Consider the following 12,760-nt stretch of genomic DNA (forward strand, 5'->3'; position numbering starts at 1 on the left):
GGGGAGGTTCTCAGGCGACCCGATTCAACTTTCTTTCCTCGATCGAAGAACAATATCATAATGTGTCTTGTTGGTCATTATGTCCACTTCCTGATGGTGAGTGGATATGACGCAGATCCGTGTACCTTTTCCCACTATATGGCCACCGCACATTGGACGTGGTTCCGGATGCCCCGTTATTGTGAATTTTTTTTGTAACGTGTTTATCTTGTTTTTCATCGCCAAGGCGTTGGAGGAGTTGCCATGCCCCTTTATTATTTATTTTTTTAATTTTTGTGGACGCTTCTATGGATTTAGATGTTCCACGATGTAGAAGTGGCGGAAGAAAGAATGTGTGGGAACGTTAAAATTGACGCCCCATTCCTTCCTATACGTGTTCCTGATTTCACCCTTTTGTTTTTGTCGCAATGACTTGTTTTGTTTTATTTTAATTGACTGCCTTCAATAAGTGTTTTGGAAAAAACGAGAATATTTTCGTTTTTTGAATGAATACACTGCCATTTGAGTGTATAGGTCGGTGTGTTTCCTGTGAAAAAAAAAAAGAAAAAAAAGCGGAATCGGCAGCGTGATAGATTGATAAATTATTGCATTTCATGGTTGGCTGGTTCATAAAAAAAAAATTAAATAAAATAAAAATAAAAAACCCTCCCTGTTGTCAATATTATCTCTCTTTTTTCACTTTATTACAATTTTTGTCTGTGTCGTGGTATATATTTAAAAAAAAAGAGGTAATCGTTGTGCATTCTGAACTTGTAGTCATGTGTTCGCCTCTAACAATTTTTATCTTCTTTCACATTTCGGCTAAAAAAACAAAAAAAAAGTGCTTCGGATGGATAGAGCGTCTGCCATGTGGGCGGGAGATCCCGGGTTCGAGTAAAAAAAAGTTCAAATCTCCCTCGTGCATCTTTGAATAATAAAATAGTGTCTGCCATGTAAGTAGGAGATCCCGGATTCCAGTCCCGATCGGGGCACACATTAAAAAAAAAAAAAAAAAAAAAGAGAGAGAGAGAGATGGTAGAGCACTTGCCCGCGAAAGGCAAAGGTCCCGAGTTCGAGTTTCGGTCCGGCGCAAAGTTTTAATCTGCCAGGAAGTTTCATATCAGCACACAGTCCGCTGCAGAATGAAAATCTCATTCTGGATACTTTTTGGATTGTTCAGTGCAATATATCTTGCATATCCTCAACAAACTTGTGCATTTTCAACTTCCTGGGGCGTAATGAATAGTCCATTAAATTTCGGGCATGCAGCCGCGCAAATGCCATTTCTTCCACTGTTATTTCTGCCGCGTATCGTTCGGCCATCCTGAGTCAGTCGCAAGACTCACAAGACAAAATAAGTCTTGTGACTCCCTCTGACGATGGCCGGACGATACGTCTCCGAAATAGCAGTGGAAGAAATGGCATTTGCGCGGCTGCATGCCCGAAATTTGATGGACTGAAAGATCTTATCAAACAATGCAAACAATGTTAATATACTGTGTCTTAAAGAGCGAACGTTAAAACCCTTGTATATCGTGTATATAACAGTAAAAGTCATGTGCTGAACAGACACATGTGGACTTTACAGCGATGAAAAAGGTCAACTATTCGCCACGTACGTAGCAGGGAAGTGTTTTCTAGTGATTCTAGGCCAGAAAATGCTTTCTAAGCAGCTAAAATCGGTTGATTTTACCTCGAACCGTTATCTGTGATTTGTGTGTGAGTTCCGACATGAGCACGATTGTACAGTGACAGGCGGTAGCAGAGTAACTCTACACCAGACGCACACAAGGAATTTGCAGATCACAGACCAACTGAACTGCACCACGCAAGAGAGGAGACTTTCAAGTGGTGAAATTGGGAACTCCAAACACCGATCTCTGCACCTAGTGGTGCCCTGTGGAACTAGGGTAAGTGCTAATTAACAGAGTTAATGGCTCAGAATATGGTGAAAACATAAAACGGCACCACTTACTTGTAGACAACAAAATAGATTCAGAACACCTATATGGAACCAGCAACTCTTTTACTGGTATACGAACTGGCGGCTGGTATGTTCCCAGACGGCTGAAACTTTATTTCCTGTTTCACTTCTTTCCCGTGCTTCGTAGCCTTGGATTAAGAACACAGTAGCAGTAGATTAAACGGTGGTTGTCCAGGTATTTTAATTAGGAACAGTTTAGACCTGCGGTACATTCATCACAAAAATATAACATCACTACTATAGTAGTAATCGAGGTGTCAAAAAATCCATTTTTGTGTAATTATCCAAAGTCAAAATTACAAAAATAGTAGTCCCAAAATAACATATGTAAATGTGAAATCAAAAAGTAAACATCTCTTAAAAGGGTGAGTGAAGCTAATCACTAGGTTGGTACGTAAGTTCGTAGTGCTTTTGTTCTGCTCATTCGTATTCTGGTTGCTACAGGTTTTGCCGGCCACGGTGGCCAAGCAGTTCTAGACGCTACAGTCCAGAACCGCGAGACCGCTACGGTCGCAGGTTCGAATCCTGCCTCGGGCATGGATGTGTGTCATGTCCTTAGGTTAGTTAGGTTTAAGTAGTTCTAAGTCTAGGGGACTGATGACCACATATGTTAAGTCCCATAGTGCTCAGAGCCATTTGAACAATTTTTGCTACAGGTTTATTTATCGATTGTAATTTTTATTTGTAGTTCGCTGTTGATAACTGAGTTTACATATTGCCATTTTGTCATTTGGAGATATTGAATGCAGCCTTGGACGACAGAAGATGGGGTGTCAAGTGGAGTGCCAGAGACATTGGCTCTGTGTGTGGGGATAATACCATTGGACACACCATGGCAAGAAAATGGTTTTCTTGTTTTAAGGAGGATTATTTTGACACGTGGTTTGATGAATATCGTTTAAACGCATTATTCCACAATGATTGGTGTCAGTGTACTCGGTGAGTGACAAATGTGATGAACTGTGATGGTTCCGACGTCGGGAGATATTTGCACGCAGTGGGGAAGATTCAAAAATCGGTGTTTGAGTACTGCATGCTCTAAGCGAAATTCACGAAAATCAGTGGCTGGCGATGTGTGCATCTCTGCTTGCTCGTCATCAGTTAGTGTGTGAACAACGACGACCATTCTTATCCTGTGTCGTTACTAGTGACGATAAATGCTGTCTTTATGCTAACATAAGGAGAGGAATGGAGTGGTTGAGCCCAAACAAAACAGCGACGCTCAATGCAAAGAGTTGTGTGCATCCACAAGAGACAGTGTTACGCAGCTCGTGGAACAGCGACGGTGTGGTGTGGTGCACTACGGGTTGCTTCCCCGTGGTGCAACCATCACTGCTGACATTTACTGTAGACAACTCAGTCGCCTTGCAGACGCAATCCAAGGACAACGACCACGAAGACCACGTGAAGTGGTGCTACAGCACGGCACGATAACGCCCGCCCGCATTCTGCTAGACTGGCAAAACGCACTGCACAGGAGTTGGGTGGGCAACTGATTCCGCACCCGCCTCATTCACGTGATATTGCGCCCTTGATTTTCACCTTTTCGGGCCGCTGGCGAACAATCGTCAAGCAGCTTCCTTGGCTGATGAAAATGCGCTTCAATCTCGGCTCGATGAGTTCTTTGCCCCATAACCATGTGGTTTCTACTGCCGTGGAATCTAGAAGTTACTCCAGCGTTGGCAGACTAGTAAATAGTGAAGGAGAATATGTTATTCACAACTAAAATCTCTGTTATGTGTATCTGTTGTGACCATTAGACTTACGGAAAGACACTACGAACTTTTGCACCAACATAATAATATCAATAAAAAGTTCATCTATTCTTATTCTGTGAGTCATGGAGGAGCAGACAAACTGCAAAAGCTTGGATGACATAATGGCTAATGGATGTGATAAATAGGATAACGTGTAAAATGACATGGAGGATTCACTTATTTAGATAAGTGATTCGAAGTAGAAGGATAAATCGTTTAATGTGGTTGATGGTCTTTTAAGTTAAGGAACATGCAGAAATCGTTGAGTAATTATTGAGGTAAATAATGATGATTAATAGGTGCTTAAGGAGAAAATGTTTCAAATAAAGAAGGTATTGAGTTGAGAGGGATATGTGTAATGGATGTTCAAGTGAGTAGAGAAGTGTATGGAATATGACGTATTTTAAGAACATTCAATGATGTCACTTATTTCACACTAGTTGTCCCACTGATACGGGAATGTATGTACCTATAAGTGATCATGAAAAACGTATGATGAGAAGAAATAAAAGGTATCTTCCAAATGGCAAGTAAATAATGATGTAATGATCTAGTTAGCTGTCGGAGTCGATAGGCAAGAGTTTGTGCCAGACCTCGGAAGTTCTGATAGTAGTTAATGAGTTCCGAATACTAACACTTCATTTTGAATGACATGTTTATTGAACAAGAATGCACTCTGTCAATCCTTTTGGCAACCATAATAGCTGTATAACAAAAATAAATAACCTAAGGCTGATTAATAACGTCATTTCTGTAAGTTTTCTCTATGTATAAACACATTTCTTACAATTGTCTGTACTTACTTGAGACATGTTTAGAGCATTGACTTGGAGTAAAAAGTTGTCAATCTGTTGTATATTATGATGTATGAGGACCAACTTTGTTACTCATATGTATACAATTAGTTCAGCAAAGGTAAGGATCAAGTTGTTACTGATTTGTGGTATTTCTTCTCTACCTTTCGTGGGTGGTGCTTGAGTTGAGCTGAAATATTCATGATAGAATGGATGAAAGCCGTGTTGAAAGGGATGAAAATTAAAGGGGTTCCTGAAATAAAAAAATGATTCTGTGCGGTGCCGCAAAAACAACAAGTTATGATTGTGTTTTATGGCCATACAAACTATGGAAAGTAAATAAGTATTGCAATTAAATGTAAAACAAAGCTTGTGTAAATATTCACCATTTTCCGTTAATGTATACTCAATGTTTGCACGATTTTTTTGTACTTTTCACCATCAGAGTCGAAGGGAATTTATCCCCGGTACATTGTAACTTTTATTACTTGTTCTGAAATTTAATGTTCTTTAAATTCTGTCCTGTAACCCTAAGTTACTTTTCCAGTTTTTTTTCCGACTGTCGCTCCAAAGAAGTCTTTCAGGGTGCACAGAAAAAAGCCTATTTTACTCGTGCGGGCCGAGCATAGCCCAAGGATCGATAGTCAAGCGCCGGTGTGATCTTCGAATGTTACTGTTGAGGGATGCAGTGAGCAGTAGTCTACATCTACATCTACATTTATATTCCGCAAGCCACCCAACGGTGTGTGGTGGAGGGCACTTTACGTGCCACTGTCATTACCTCCCTTTCCTGTTCCACTCGCGTGTGGTTCGCGGGAAGAACGACTACCGGAAAGCCTCCGTGCGCGCTCGAATCTCTCTAATTTTACATTCGTGATCTCCTCGGGAGGTATAAGTAGGGGGAAGCAATATATTCGATACCTCATCCAGAAACGCACCCTCTCGAAACCTGGACAGCAAGCTACACCGCGATGCAGAGCGCCTCTCTTGCAGAATCTGCCACTTGAGTTTGCTAAACATCTCCATAACGCTATCACGCTTACCAAATAACCCTGTGACGAAACGCGCCGCTCTTCTTTGGATCTTGTCTATCTCCTCCGTCAACCCGACCTGGTACGGATCCCACACTGATGAGCAATACTCAAGTATAGGTCGAACGAGTGATTTGCAAGCCACCTCCTTTGTTGATGGACTACATTTTCTAAGGACTCTCCCAATGAATCTCAACCTGGCACCCGCCTTACCAACAATTAACTTTATATGATCATTCCACTTCAAATCGTTCCGTACGCATACTCTCAGATATTTTACAGAAGTAACTGCTACCAGCGTTTGTTCCGCTATCATATTATCGTACAATAAAGGATCCTTCTTTCTATGTACTTGCAATACATTACATTTGTCTAGGTTAAGGGTCAGTTGCCACTCCCTGCACCAAGTGCCTATCCGCTGCAGATCTTCCTTCATTTTGCTACAATTTTCTAATGCTGCAACTTCTCTGTATACTACAGCAGCATCCGCGAAAAGCCGCACGGAACCTCCGACACTCTCTTCTGTGAGGAGTGAGTGCGGTTGTAATGGCGTAACTGAAGGGCGAGGAGGAATATCGTTCTAGCTGAACGTGTGCACATCCGACGTGGGTTGAACCCCAGAGAATCTACCAAATTTTGAGAAAGTGTTTTTATTTGATAAGTCGTTGTAAATACGAAGTCCCGAAATAATGCTTTCGCAAGTACCGCGCTGACCGGTGGATTGAAGTGCTGACTATTGTGTGCAGATTGTTCCAACAATGTGTGACGATATTTCAGCACATTTGACAGATCCCGAGCTTAGCCGTGACCAGAGACGTACTATAATGCTAGTCACTGCGTCCATTTCTGTTTGATGGCAATAAATAACTCTACCTCTTGCTAACTTTCACAACCACGATTAACGGGAAACACATAGCATTATTGAGCAGCCAAACCCGGCTGAAAAAAATCTCGTAATCCATTAGGTAATAGTTATTTAAGCCCTCAGGGGCTCAGCATTCATTTGCTGGGTACGGGCTTGGCGGTCCCGAGGTTCCTGAGCTGGGGACTGGTAAGCAAAGCCAGTCCGCTCTCACCGTAAGCCCTGGGCACGCTTCAGCGATCATCGTGCGGCGCGGCGGTGCAATCTTGTGTGTCACAGGGAACAGACACCTTGGCTTGACCGGCCAGATCGCTGAAATTGTAAAAACCGCTATAAAGAAAACCTTAAATCTCAAGGTGTGCTGCTCGCAATTGAGATGCGTGGCTATTGAGGTGGAACAGTCGTTAGAAGGCAACCTCTGTGGAACCTGCCAAACCGCATTTGTATAAGGCTTATCTAGGCATGTGGGGTTCTGTCTAGGTGGAGTTACACTTCCCTAGCTGCTATTGGGACCAATACGGAGCCCTCAAAATTCTCTCCTTCTCCTCCTCCCAGTGGAAAACGTGGGCCACTGGTAGGTATCAACACCCAGTCAAATAAGAGGGCACGTGCAGCCATTCGTCCTAACTCAGTTCATTTCAAAAGCACTGTGTCTAGTAACAGAACTCATGCCGGTTTTCAGAATGTGTTTTCAACAGTAAAAAGAGTGCAGCTTCGAGAAAGTTTCACCTTTCTGTACTTAAAAAGAAGGCATCACTAGCACTTTACAATCAGTCAAGCGATTGCGTAATAGAATCCTGTCAGTGGAAACTTCTAGTTCCTGATTAAGAATATCCACAAAGCTCAATGCCTTGGGGAACATGCCATCTAACCTGAGCTACAAACCTCCTTCAATTAAAGCAAAGCAGTTGTGACGTCCAGGGATCTGATAGACACACCCAAGGAGAAACTGAAAGACGAGTGGGCTCCAGAAGATACAGTCGATGTGCAAAACATAGCGGAGAGGTTGTTCAGGGACCTTATCGTGACGTTCAGTAGAACGAAACGTACTGAGCACGTTGTCAAGCTACCTTCCTGGCAGGACGAGTCCCGTTTCAGATTGTGTCAAGTAGATAGACGTATGGAGACAACCTCATGAATGCATGGATCCTTCATGTCAGTAGGGAGCTTTTCAAGGTGGCGGAGGCTCTGTAATGGTGTGGGGCGTGTGCAGTTGGAGTGATATGGGACCCCGATAAATCTAGATACGACTCTGACAGGTGACACGTGCGTCAGCATCCTGCCTGATCACCTGCATTCATTCATGTCCATTGTGCTTTCCGACGGACGTGGGCAATTCCATCAGGACAACGTGACACCCCACCCGTCCAGAATTGCTACAGAGTGGCTCCAGGGCCGCTCTTCTGAGTTTAAATACTTCCGCTGACGAACAAATTCCCCAGACATGAACATTATTGAGCATATCTGGGATACGTTGCATCCTGCTGTTCAGAAGGGATCTCCATCCCCCCGTACTCTTATGGATTTGTGGACAGCCCTGCAAGATTCAGGTGTCAGTTCCCTCCAGCACTACTTCAGACTTTAGTCGAGTCTACGCCATGTCGTGTTGTGGCACTTCTGCGTGCTCGCGGAAGCGCTACACGATATTGGGCACGCGTACCAGTTTCTTTGGCTCGTCAGTGTAAATCAAGATTACATGGCAATTTAGCTGCGGAGCTCTGTGAAACTGTCTGCGTCTGTCGGTATGCCGACTGTATCAGATAAAAATTATGTCTTCAGCACACCAAAAACAATCAAATAATTTTGAAAATTTGTTTGTTTGGGACCTGTGTTGTTGAGGACTGTGCAAGATAAAACTAAGCAGGGTGCAAGGTGGCTGCACTGCTGGTTAAATGCAGCTTTCCCCTCTTCTCTCTCCTCGTGCTGAGAGAGCGTGGCGTAGGGGTGGGGGCAAAAGTGAATCGAGGCTGAGCGCTTTGCCACTCGGGCCTGGGCAAGGCCAGCGAGCTCAAATCTTGCCCCACCCTGCTGTACAGAATTCCAACGCAGTTCTGAAAAGAATTGTTCGTACATCACTATTCAGAGTTTACCTCGCCTCAGTGACGTCATCTCACGGTTAGAACAGTTAGGTTCGTGGAACTTTAACTTCAGGCGGGTGCAACTGAAGTATTGTACAGGGACTTACAGTTGCGCATGTCAACGCCATCAGTAGGCGGAGGACTCGGTAATGCGTGACATGCAGATCTTCAATGTATAAGTTGAGTATTCACAATGTGAGTATTTTACAGTGATGTTTGTTTACTCGTTCCACGTTTGATTTATACTTCAATTCCTGCTGCCCTTCCTGAATGCAAATGTATTTTGCACGTATGTCTACCAACTGGGTACATATCGTTTAGTCCCGACGCTAAGCGCCGTAACAGCCGAAAATAGGGCGAGGGAAGAACCACTCCCTATGTGCCCACATAGAGGTCCTAATTTCTCTTACCTTGAGAATGAGATTTTCACTCTGCAGCGGAGTATGCGCTGATATGAAACTTCCTGGCAAATTAAACCTGTGTGCCGGACCGAGACTCGAACTCGGGAACTTTGCCTTTCGCGGGCAAGTGCTCTACCAACTGAGCTACCCAAGCATGACTCACGCCCCGTATTCACAGCTTTACTTCTGCCAATACCTCGTCTCCTACCCTCCAAACTTTACAGAAGCTCTCCTGCGAACCTTTCTTTCAGGAGTGCTAGTTCTGCAAGGTTCGCAGGAGAGCTTCTGTAAAAGTTTGGAAGGTAGGAGACGAGATGCTGACAGAAGTAAAGCTGTGAGGACGGGACGTGAGTCGTGCTTGGGTAGCTCAGTTGGTAGAGCACTTGCCCGCGAAAGGCAAAGGTCCCGAGTTCGAGTCTCGGTCCGGCACACAGTTTTAATCTGCCAGGAAGTTTCTCTTACCTTGTCTTGTGGTTTTTGGACAAAATGTACGTTCACGGCATTAGAATCCAATCAGCTACAAATGCCGCTTCTATAGATTTTCTCAATAGCGTTCCGTGGAAAGGAGGCTCTCCTCCCCTCCAGGGATTACCACCCGAGTTCACGAAGCAACTCCGTAATAATCGCCTCTTCGTCGAACAATTCTAGCAACCTGCTACATTTAGTGTGACCTGGTAGGCCCACCTAGTGCATTCATACTGTATTGATAAACGCCCCACACACTGTCGCACTATTTTGCGTAATACTCACACGCACAAGCATCAGCTGAATACTGTCCCGGATATTGTCTCGTAAAATACTGCGACAATGTCTGCAGCCTTTATCGGTGCAACACGAACGCGTTTCATTTTAACTTTACAGCACGTGCAAAGAAAGTGCGCACGAATGCGTAGTAAACAACTCGAGGCGAGTGCCAAGTCCTGAAAGTGTAAACAAGTAAAGGCGACCGTCGAGCGTTTAAATGCCGTTGGAATTACGTTACACTCGTATCACATTTGTTACGTCGACACGATATATAAATGAATCTTTTGAAAATTCAGTTGGAATTCTGTACTGGCAAACATTAGAAACACAGATATATAATAAACGACGTTTGCACTAGTGCAATGTGTACGTCTGTTGGAAACCTATTTACGTATTTTAACACTGCGTACTTTGGTTTTGTTTTTATTAATGTTACATCTTCTGATTCAGGTAACGGTTTGAAAATGAACGGAGAAGTTCTAAACTAGTTACCGTTGTGAAAATTGTACACAAGTGAGACAGAAAGGCTAATAGACAGTAACTGAAGTGAGCTGCAGTTGCGCGGTGTCGCTGCCGTGCCGCCCGGCCGGCCTTACCTCTGGGTGAGGAGTGAGTGGCTGCTGGCTGGATGGCTGGTGCTGCGGCGTCCGCCGGTGCACTGGCTGTGCCGCCGGGCGCAGCCGCCGCCTCTTATTCTGCCCCCGGCCGCCGGCCGCCGCTATCTCAGAGGTCGCCGCCCCCGACCCCTGCCCCCGCCACTCCGCACCCTCATCATCGTCGCGACTTTGGTGTCTCGCTGTCGCACCTTCCGGTGGCTGCCGGTTGCACCACATGGCGTCACGCGGTGCTCCAGATGGTACGCCGTTCTTTTCAACCCTCTCCTTAAGGGGCCTTTTCACACGCTCGGTATTTATTGTGCAATAACATTGTGCCACTGTATTGAGCGGAGCAATATTATTGCACAATAGGGTGGGGCTCGAAAAAATGTAGGCGCTCTTTGATACCCAATATTAAAGGAACAAAATCACATGCTGTTACAATTCTTGCACGGTAGCGCGAGTGTGGCAGAAGGCTATTTTATGTGTTCAAAGTGAGCCCCATCAGCTGCGAAACGACATCGATGACGCTGGACTGTTGGCCCAAGCCGGCCGAGGTGGCCGAGCGGTTCTAGGCGCTACAGTCTGGAACCGCGCGACCGCTACGGTCCCAGGTTCGAATCCTACCTCGGGCATGGTTGTGTGTGATGTCCTTAGGTTACTTAAGTTTAAGTAGTTCTACGTTCTAGGGGACTGATGGACTCAGTAGTTAAGTCCCATAATGATCAGAGCCATTTGAACCTTCTTTTTTTTTTTTGACCCAACTACAACTGCTAGTCATGCCGGTGTGGACGCCTCGATGGTTCGTCGTAGCTCGTTCAACGTAGCTCACTTCTATAGATAAACTGCATTTTTCAAGGTCCCCCATAGTTAGAGGAAGAGTAAGGTGAGGAGGCCGTGGTGGGTCTTTTTCTCTTCGACCCGTCCATCGTCCAGATAGGCTCTGACATCTCTGTGGTAGAGAGGCGGAGCGCCATCTAGCTGCAGGTAAAACCTTACATTTACATTTGTTCTTGAGTGAGGTGAAATGCGTTTTCCTTTTATGAAAACCTAACATCTAACTTTCTCGTAACAGGAAAAACATTTTATCTCACTCAAGACCAAACTTAATTTAAGAATTACACGATTTTCACGTGAAGATGGACCTACAGCATCCGAAATGCGTCGTGTAATTTAATAAAACAAAAAAAAAATGTGTGGAGGCGTTTATATTCAAAATTCCTGTAAACGGGGCATATTTCTCTCTGTTACTCGAGACAACGGGATAGACAAATTTGACACGTTTTTTCGTTATTACGAATCGTTAGAATCTCGCCCGTGAAATTTTCTGGCTAAACTGCACACTAACTGACATATTTCTCTGCTGATACTGATTTTACCAGCGGAAAATTTGTCATCTTATCCAACAAATCGTGTAGTAGATAAGTCCCTATTGTCAAATGCGTCGAGCTATATTGCGCACGGTGTTACGCTTAGTAGAAGATGAATGTATGAATCGTTCGTCGCAGTCGTGGGTGCCCCGGTCAACTACATCGACTGAGAGGCCCTCCAACTTCTGCGTGCATACCAAACACCTCATCCAACTGAACGAAACGTGTCCCACACATCATTTCTCACTGTTAGCCGCCCCTCACTATCCATATGGACACACACACACTGCTTTAAAGCATACCCCAGACGCTCTCCTCCCAATTGCGTCAAAAAGTAAAATAAGATAAACTTAAAGAAGCAGATCATTTTATTTGGTGAACAGAAATATAATCTTAACAGTTTTTCCTCGATTTGTCCTTACATGAAACAACTAGTCTTTCTTGTAACATTGCAGATAGCAAATACTGCACATTCTCGGATGGCAGATAAAATCGGTGTTTGCAGCATATGAAGGTACTCCTCACCAATTACAGTACCTTCAAAGAAGAATGAACCGACCAAACCGCACGATGACAGACCACACTACTGATTGACACCGTGTAGATGACCGTGTTTGTCCATCTGAACGTGAGGATGTTCAGGAGCCCGGTACGGGTAGTTCATGTGGTTGCTTACAGCACGGTTCACTTTGAACTGCGCCTTGTCTGAACAGATAAGCACCCCTGCGAACTGTTTATCCTGGCGAAGCATGCCTTCAAACCACTCTCACTTCTCCATCCTTCTATCCGGGTAGTCATCGTCCATACCGTGCAGCGATCTTGGAATGTACACTTTTCACTCTGCAGTCTTCAGAATTCGTCGTACGCTTGATCGACTCACCCTGCTTTCACGTGCACTCTGCTTCGCAGATTTCTGAGGTGACCTAGTAAAATGTTGCAACACAGCAGCGCTGGAAGCTGGACTTGTTGATGTTTCTGGTCGGCCAGACCTTTCCTTACCGACCATCTCAGCAGTACCGTGGTCTTCACACTTATCTCGAACACGGAAAACGGTTGTACGTGCTGGTGTCTGTGTTCAGTGCACATTATGCCATTGCCGTTGTACCTCCACCATGTTTTCCTACTTCCAGTACCACTTCATCATGGCCTTGCGTTGTTTAAAAG

At 44.5% G+C, this 12,760-nt stretch overlaps 1 protein-coding gene across 1 annotated transcript in view; it reads right to left on the reverse strand.

The window, feature by feature from the left end:
- The window catches only part of LOC124612743 (glucose dehydrogenase [FAD, quinone]-like), a 55,305-nt gene extending 45,001 nt beyond the window's left edge, over positions 1 to 10,304 (reverse strand). The window contains exon 1 of the mRNA XM_047141126.1: positions 10,227 to 10,304. The gene's annotated coding sequence lies outside the window, so the exon portion shown is untranslated. The remainder of the gene's footprint in view (positions 1 to 10,226) is intronic.
- Between the last annotated feature and the right edge of the window lie 2,456 nt (positions 10,305 to 12,760).

This window comes from Schistocerca americana, chromosome 4 (genome assembly GCF_021461395.2).
Source record: "Schistocerca americana isolate TAMUIC-IGC-003095 chromosome 4, iqSchAmer2.1, whole genome shotgun sequence".
NCBI classification, from domain to species: Eukaryota; Metazoa; Arthropoda; class Insecta; order Orthoptera; family Acrididae; genus Schistocerca; species Schistocerca americana.